Source organism: Amblyraja radiata, unplaced genomic scaffold, assembly GCF_010909765.2.
Source record: "Amblyraja radiata isolate CabotCenter1 unplaced genomic scaffold, sAmbRad1.1.pri S107, whole genome shotgun sequence".
NCBI classification, from domain to species: domain Eukaryota; kingdom Metazoa; phylum Chordata; class Chondrichthyes; order Rajiformes; family Rajidae; genus Amblyraja; species Amblyraja radiata.
Genome location: NW_022630098.1, coordinates 128,935 through 137,192, shown reverse-complemented (window position 1 = coordinate 137,192; position 8,258 = coordinate 128,935). Strand labels below are relative to the sequence as shown.

Sequence of the window (8,258 nt, the reverse complement as noted above, 5' to 3'; positions counted from 1 at the left end):
CCGGGCTTTGATGCTACCGTATCTCTTGCCTGATGGCTTGAGATCCAGATGTATGTGGAGGGGTGCAGTCTGTGCTCAGTGTTGGGTTTTTTCAGGAAGCGGCTCTGAAACAGTTCTTGTACCGAGGGTAGGTAGACGCCAATGATCCTCTGTGCTCCCCTCACTACCCTCTGCAGAGCCTTCCTGTCTGAGCAGTTACAGTTGGAGTACCACGTGTTCATGCAGTACGTGAGTACAGACTCCACCGTGCCCCTGAAAATAGTCCTGAGGATGTTGGTGGGGAGAGAGGCCTGTTTGAGTTTCCTCAGGTAGTGCAGTCGCTGATGGGCCCGTTTGACAATCCCAGTGTTGTTCCTGGACCAGGTGAGACTGTCTGTGATTTGCACTCCGATGAACTTTGTGTTATCCACTCTCTCCACCGTCACATGTCACTGATGTTGAGGGGTGTGTGTTTGGGCTGCGACCTCCTGAAGTCGACAATCATCTCCATTCTGCATCAAGCATTATTTTTATCGTTACTCATTTACCCTTATCGTTGTTTCCCTTAAAAGGGAACATGGCGGCCGTTGTCATCCTATCGCGAGTGAGGTGTGGACTTTCCAAGTGCGTTACTTATTATCTCGTGGCCATGGCGGTGGGGGATCTACTGGTTATCGTCTCCGCCGTGATACTGAATCGAATCACGGGGAACTACTTAATTAACAGTTTGTTCTCCAATTAACAGTATGTTTATATACTAATCTCTTATGTGGGACCATGTCGCAAGCCTTCTGAAAGTCCAGATATAACACATCCACTGGTTTCCCTTATCCACTCTATTAGTTACATCCTCGAAAAATTCTATAAGATTTGTCAGACATCATTTACCTTTCATAAATCCATGCTGACTTTGTCCAATGAATTCACCACTTTCCAAATGTGCTGCTGTCCCATCTTTAATAACTGACTCAAGAATTTCCCCACCACCGATGTTAGACTATCTAGTTTGTAATTCCCCGTTTTCTCTCTCCCTCCCTTTTTAAAAAGTGGGGTTGCATTAGCTACCCTCCAGTCCTCAGGAACTACTCCAGAATATGACGAGTTTTGAAAAATTATCACTAATGCATCCACTATTTCTGCGACTACTTCCTTAAGTACACTGGGATGCAGCCTATCTGGCCCATGGGGATTTATCGGCCTTTAATCCATTCAATTTACCTAACACCACTTCCCGGCTAACCTGGATTTCACTCAGTTCCTCCATCTCATATTAACCCCCGGTCCCTTGCTATTTCCGGCAGATTATTTATGTGTTCCTTAGTGAAGACAGAACCAAAGTAGTTATTCAATTGGTCTGCCATGTCCTTGTTCCACCATGCCAGTGTTACGGAGACATGAGGGGGTTTCTAATGTCTAAAGTTGGAGTTCGAAGAAGATTGGAGGAACGAGTCGGGAGTAACTTGGATGTATCTTACAGTTTTCGTCTCCTAATCTAAGGAAGGACATTCTTGCCATAGAGGGGGTACAGAGAAGGTTCACCAGACTGATTCCTGGGATGTCAGGACTTTCATATGAAGAAAGGCTGGATAGACTCGCCTTGTACTCGCTAGAATTTAGAAGATTGAGGGGGGATCTTATAACAACTTACTAAATTCTTAAGGGGTTCGACAGGCTAGATGCAGAAAGATTGCTCCCGATGTTGGGAAAGTCCTGAACAAGGGGTCACAGTTAAGGATAAAGGGGAAATATGTTAGGACTGAGATGAGAAAAATATTTCCCACTCAGAGAGTGGTGAATCTCTGGAATTCTCTGCCACAGAAGGTGGCAGGCTAGATGCATTATCCATTATCTATTGTGGACAACATTTGACCACGCCCTTTACTCTAAGCGGCCAATCATCGCCCGTCCGCCACTGACTTTGTTTACATGGCACGTAGCAACCATTTTCCCGGCCGACCAACCAGACGACGGGCCTCCCCCATAATGACGGGGTATAAATAGCGCGACCGGCGGCGTCAGCCAGTCATTGTCGAGGGCTGCGGTGATCACCGGACATTATGGTGGGTGACGAGGAAGAATTCTGAGGACCGCCGCGTTCCATGGAGACAGGCAGCTGATTGGTGAACGGGAGCCCTCTGTGGGCGGCGTGCATCAATCGGAGAAATGAGAGCGGTGCTCAGAGAATCCTGTTATCGCCGGGAGACCCGGTTGACAACGGGACGTGTACACAGACGGGGGTGGGTTTCTTGTGACGGGATCGGGAGAGGCGGAGGGGGAGGGGTTATACTTCGAGCATAGGAAGAAACATCAAGCGAGAATGGATGGGACACGCCGGGTGACTTTAAGCACCACCCCATTTTCTCCGTCTCTCAAATCGTATCCACATCCGATACTAATCCCGTGCCCCCCCCCCCCCCCCCATCGCCACCGCGAGTGTATTTCAGTTCACCTTGGCCAGGCCGGGTGCCAGATCGGCAACGCTTGCTGGAAGCTGTATTGCCTAGAGCACGGGATCCGGCCGGATGGACAGATGCCCGGCGACAAGACCATCCGGGCCGGTGACGATTCCTTCAACACCTTCTTCAGCGAGACGGGGGCGGGCAAGCACGTACCCCGGGCTGTGTTGCGGTGTTCGTCGACTTGGAGCCCACGTTGATAGGTAATTTGGAGTGGCGGGCGAGGGCTCATGTGTCTGGGAATGTCTCAAAACCTCCCCGCATCGGGATAGTAAGGGCGTGTGTGGTGCTGATTAATCATCTGTTCCCTCTTCCCTCCTCTGCAGACGCGGTGTGGACCGGTACCTACCGGCAGCTCTTCCACCCCGACCAGCTCATCACCGGAAAGGAGGACAAAGCAAATAGCGAAGCCCGGGGACACTGCTCGGTCGGCAAGGAGATCGGGGACCTGGTGCTGGGTCGCACACGGAAGGCATACGGTGGACATTCAATGGAGCTTCCCAGAATTCTTGTATTTTCACGGAACTTCCGAGTGTGTTCCTGTCCCAAGCGCCATCTGAGAACTGGGTTCCCTGTGCACTTAGCATACTTTAACGCCTTGCCCAATCCACTGTAATATTTCCACACCTCAGGAAAAGGGTTCTCAAAATGTACCCTACGTATATATATCGTATTTCCATAAATATCTATCAGGCCTCCGAAATGAATCATCCAGATTTGGCCAAGCAATCCGCATAAATCCTCTATTCCTGTTTCCATATAGTATCACTACATGATTCCATGAATTACATTATTTGAATAAATATCTAGCAAGTCTCCGACAACAAAAACAATCCAGTTTTTTGTTTTGCTAAAAGCCTCAAATATGGGCATGATTCGAGAGAAACTCATCTGCGCCCTCATCTAAGTCTGCACGTCCTGCCAGAAATGGAGCAACCGGAACAGCACGTAATGATCTCAACATAGAGTTTCCTGAGCTGTATATCTTTATTGACATGTCAATCCAAATTTAGCTCAGGTGTCCCTTGCTGTAACACGTCGGAGGCCGATGAACGTTCCGAATTTCGGAAGTGATTTTGACAGAAATGTGGATGGGAAGTGTTCACGCGTCTGGCGACTCAATATAGACACACCCTCCCAGCCCTGATTGCCAACCAGATTAGCGTTTAGGTGCAGGGATAGGTTATGAATAAACCATGTCGCGCGAGTCCTATCTTTGTGCGCTAAACCTCAGATGTAGCTTGATAGCGTTCATCAGTAACGTCACATCCGATCTTCTATTGATGATTTCCGCTTGACTTCCACCCTAGGCCGACCAGTGCACCAGACTGCAGGGGTTCCTCATCTTCCACAGTTTCGGCGGCGGCACCGGCTCGGGCTTCACCTCCCTCCTCATGGAGAGACTCTCCGTCGACTACGGCAAGAAACCCAAGCTGGAGTTTTCCGTTTACCCGGCGCCGCAGATCACCACCGCCGGGGTCGAGCCCTACAATTCGGTGCTGGTCACCCACTGCACCCTGGAGCACTCCGACTGCGCCTTCATCGTGGACAACGAGGCCATTCACGACGTGTGTCGGCGGAACCTGGATATCGAGCGCCCACCTATACCAACCTCAAAAGCCTGATCGCGCAGATAGTGTCGTCCATCACCGCCTCGCTGCGCTTCGACGGCGCCCTCAACGTGGACCTACCTGATTGAGTTCCAACCCAACCTGGTCCCCTACCCGCGCATCCACTTCCCGCTCGCTACCTACGCGCCCCTGATATCGGCCGAGAAGACTTAACACGAGCAATTATCGGTCGCCGAAATCACCAACTCCTGCTTCGAGCCGGCCAACCAGTTGGTGAAGTGCGACCCCCGCCAGGGCAAGTACATGGCTGTATATCTCCGCTACCTCAGGTAAGCGGCGCATCTAGAAATGGTAAGTAGTTCACTGTATTCATCGACAATACTTGCACAAGTACCCCCCCCCCTCTCACCACTGTGCCCTCCCTACTCATCACTCCAAGGCTATGTAGTCATTCCCCATGGGAATATTCTTACCCTGTCCCAACATTTGCAGGAGACATCCTGTCCTGATGCGGGCCGTCGGGATGGAGGAGAGTGGTTGGATTTGAAGTTATTCACGAGCATGGAGACGATGGGCCGTGGTACCACTTTCTTCCGGGTAATGGGTCAGTAAAAAGACTGCAGGGAACATTGAGCTTCGATAGGGGCGGACGTAAAGATTTGGGTTCACCACTTAATTGCCACGTTCCCCTTTCCAGCGCCCTCGACCGCGGAACAGGAGCTCTTCAATTCACACAGAACAGAGGGTTTACACTTCGAAGGGGTTGGGACGAGCTCGCATGTTCCAGGAAAGGATATCCAATGTCTGCACTTTCCCTACCCCCGAAGGTGGGCATCAACTACCAGCCCCCGACGGTGGTGCCGGGGGGCGACCTGACCAAGGTGCATGCTGAGCAACACAACCGCCATCGCCATGACCTGGACCCGCCTGGACCTGAAGTTCGACAAGATGTACGCCAAGCGGGCCTTTGTCCACTGGTACGTGGGAGATGGGCTGGAGGAAGGGGAGTTCTAGGACGCGCGGGAGGACATGGCGTCGCTGGAAAAGGGCTATCAAGTGTTGGCCCTGGATTCCACCGACCTTGCAAGAGCAGAGGAGGAAGGAGAGGAGTTGACGCTATCGGTTAAAATTAAAATGTTTAATCAAATATCACATTTACGCGACAGAGCAACGTTAGATTTGGAAAGTAGATTTAATAAAAAAGCATTGTAATGCCGAAAGTAAATGTTTTTGACAAAAGAATGCATTTTGAAGTCTATCCGCTTGACCTTTGAAAATCCAGAGGACATTTTCACCGTATGGGACGGAGAGGTGCTCGCTGGCGGCAGAACGACGGTTGCGACAGAAATTACCAGCAGGAGGCGGTCATATCACTGCGAAACTGACTAATAGAAGCAGGGGGTGTTGAAAGAATGGCCACACTCACACATGGTGATTAGTACCCATAGGCAAGAGAAAAACGTTGTTCTATAAACATACTTATTGCGAGAGAGAGAGAGAGAGAGAGAGAGAGAGAGAGAGAGAGAGAGAGAGAGAGAGAGAGAGAGAGAGAGAGAGAGAGAGCGAGGGAGAGAGAGAGAGAGAGTGGAGAGAGAGAGAGAGAGAGGAGGAGAGAGAGAGAGAGAGAGAGACAGAGAGAGAGAGAGAGAGAGAGAGAGAGAGAGAGAGAGAGAGAGAGTGGGGTGAGAGAGAGAGAGGGGGGGGGAGAGAGAGAGAGAGAGAGAGAGAGAGCATTGTAAGAGACAGAGCCACATTCTGAGTGACACTAATGTACATCTCCCCTTAAAGAATTAAAAGCGAAATACAAAACTACCGAGAACTACTAATACAAGGTATACTACTACTGACTATATACATCACACATAGTACATGGCAGCAAGGGATTTCAGTAGGCCATTCGGCCCTTCGAGCCAACACCTCCATTCAATGTGATCATGGCTGATCATGCCCAATTAGTACCCCGTTCCTGCCTTCTCCCCATATCCCCTGACTCCGCTATCTGTAAGATCACTATTTAGCTCTCTCTTGAAAGTATCCAGAGAACCGGCCTCCACCGAGGCAGAGAATTCCACAGACTCATAACTCTCTGAGTGAAAAGGTGTTTCCTCGTCTCCGTTCTAAATGACTTGTCCCTTGTGAGGAAAGGGTTAATAGGGATAGTTGATTTAGACTAGGAATCAGAGAAATAGCAGAGGTAGGGTAATAGTGAGCTTTCAGCACAAACACCCGACTGCGCTAGGCTGGACAGTAACAGCAGAAGAACAGGTGGTGACATCTCAATGCTGGGAATTAAAAGATAAGCAGTCCGTGAGGAACCTTTGTGAGAACTAGGGGAAAGGGCAGGAACTACTCTGTACAGTGCATGCTTAATAAGATACACGAATATTACGCAACACCCATCATGGCAAGATGTATCATTTAAATGCACATGCGATGTATGACTAGGAGGTGCCCTGGACGTCGAAGGGCGTTACAGGGCGTTCTGGTGAGAATGTGCACCTCAGTGCTCTGATTGGAAGGAGCCCGAAGGGGAGGAGTTAAATGTGTGACAATTGTAAACTGATGTGGATAAAAGAAAGAGACTTTCCCATGTTATCGGTGTGTCTCAAGGGAAAGAGACACCCAATTCTCCAGAGTTGCAAATAAAATACTTGTTTCTCTGAATTTGTCTCTAGCATTGTGATTGTGAGCATTCACATTTATATCTCACAAGCTTGGGGGCTCGTCCGGGCTTTGAACCCGGGACCAGTACCGAGGTAAGGAACTTCAAGAAGGATATGAAAAGGCTCCTTGAAGATCATTTAGGTATGGCGAAACAGTTAGATCAATTCCTTGTGCCAAACGCTTATACTTGGGATGAGTTGATGGTCATTATGGGTAATATTTTCACATCAGAGGAGAGGCAAATGATTAGGGCAGCGGCAATGAAAAAGTGGGAACAGGAGAACCCGCCAGGGCTGCAAAATGCGGCGGCAACAGATACATCCCCAGTACAAGAGCTAGATTGGGACAAGGGAACAGCAGCAGGGCGAGGGAATATGAAGGACCTGCGGGATATAATTATAAAAGGGAAAAGAGAGGCAGTACCCAAACGACAGAATTTCGAACGAGCATTTGAAAATGGACAGCAAAAACACGAGGCCCCGACAGTGTTCCTTCAAGGACTCAGGTAGAACATGCAACAGTATTCCGGAATAGATCCGGACACAGAGGCAGGACAACAACTGCTTAGGGCCAATTTCGTGACCAAATCCTGGCCTGATGTGAGGAAGAAGTTAGAAAAGATGGATGATTGGAATGAGAAACCACTACCTCAGTTGCTTACGGAGGCCCAGCAAGTGTACGTGCGGAGAGATGAGGAGAAACAGAAGGGAAAGAGAAATATTATGTTGCAGGCATTAAAGCGAGTAGTAGACAAGGAACAGGGAGGTACAGGATGGCGGGAGAGTTGCTCCCGAGGTAGAGGTAGAGGAGGCGGTAGAGGCCGCGGAAGAGGGGGATGCGAAGAAGTATACGGCAGGGGCCGGGGGGAAGGATACGGCAGGGGCCGGGGAAACACGAGTACGGGACAAGGTTGGAGGACGGGACCTTCAAGATGTTAATATTTGTGATAAGGAAGGACAATTCAAAAGGGAGTGCCCTGAGCTTGTAGCGGAGTCCCGCACGTACAGTATGATGGAGAATGAATAGGGGTGTCAGGGGTTCTCGTCCCTGGGGTCGGGGGACTATAGAAGGGAGCCTCTGGTAAATTTAAAAATAGGACCGCAGGGAGAAGATACGGTGTTCAAGGTAGATTCAGGAGCGGAGCGATCATGTGTAACCAAAGTACCAGCAGGTATGGAGGCAGGACAAGGGAGAATAAAAATTACCGGGATAGGGAGAACTGTGATGGTAGCTCCCGAGATAGGAGGAGTAAATGTAAGGTATGGACACCGGGAGGCAGTAGATGACCTGATCTTAGTACCTCAGGCTGGTGTAAATTTAATGGGCAGAGATTTACAAATACAATTGGGGATAGGCACAGCACCGGTAGAGGGAAGGATAGTGGTTCAGCTGTATACTCTAAGAGAGGCGGACGAGCAAAGAATTAATGACCAAGTATGGGCCAAGGAAGGAAACAGAGGAGGTTTGCAAATACCCCCTCTACAGATAGCATTAGAGGACGGTGCAGACAAAGTACGTGTAAGACAATACCCCATTTCGACCGAGGGACGAAAAGGCCTACAACCAATCATTGAGAATTTATTGAATG

The 8,258-nt window shown here is 49.6% G+C and overlaps 1 pseudogene; it reads left to right on the top strand.

The window, feature by feature from the left end:
• Window positions 1-2,296: 2,296 nt before the first annotated feature.
• LOC116969118 lies at window positions 2,297-6,743 on the top strand (annotated as a pseudogene).
• Window positions 6,744-8,258: the final 1,515 nt, after the last annotated feature.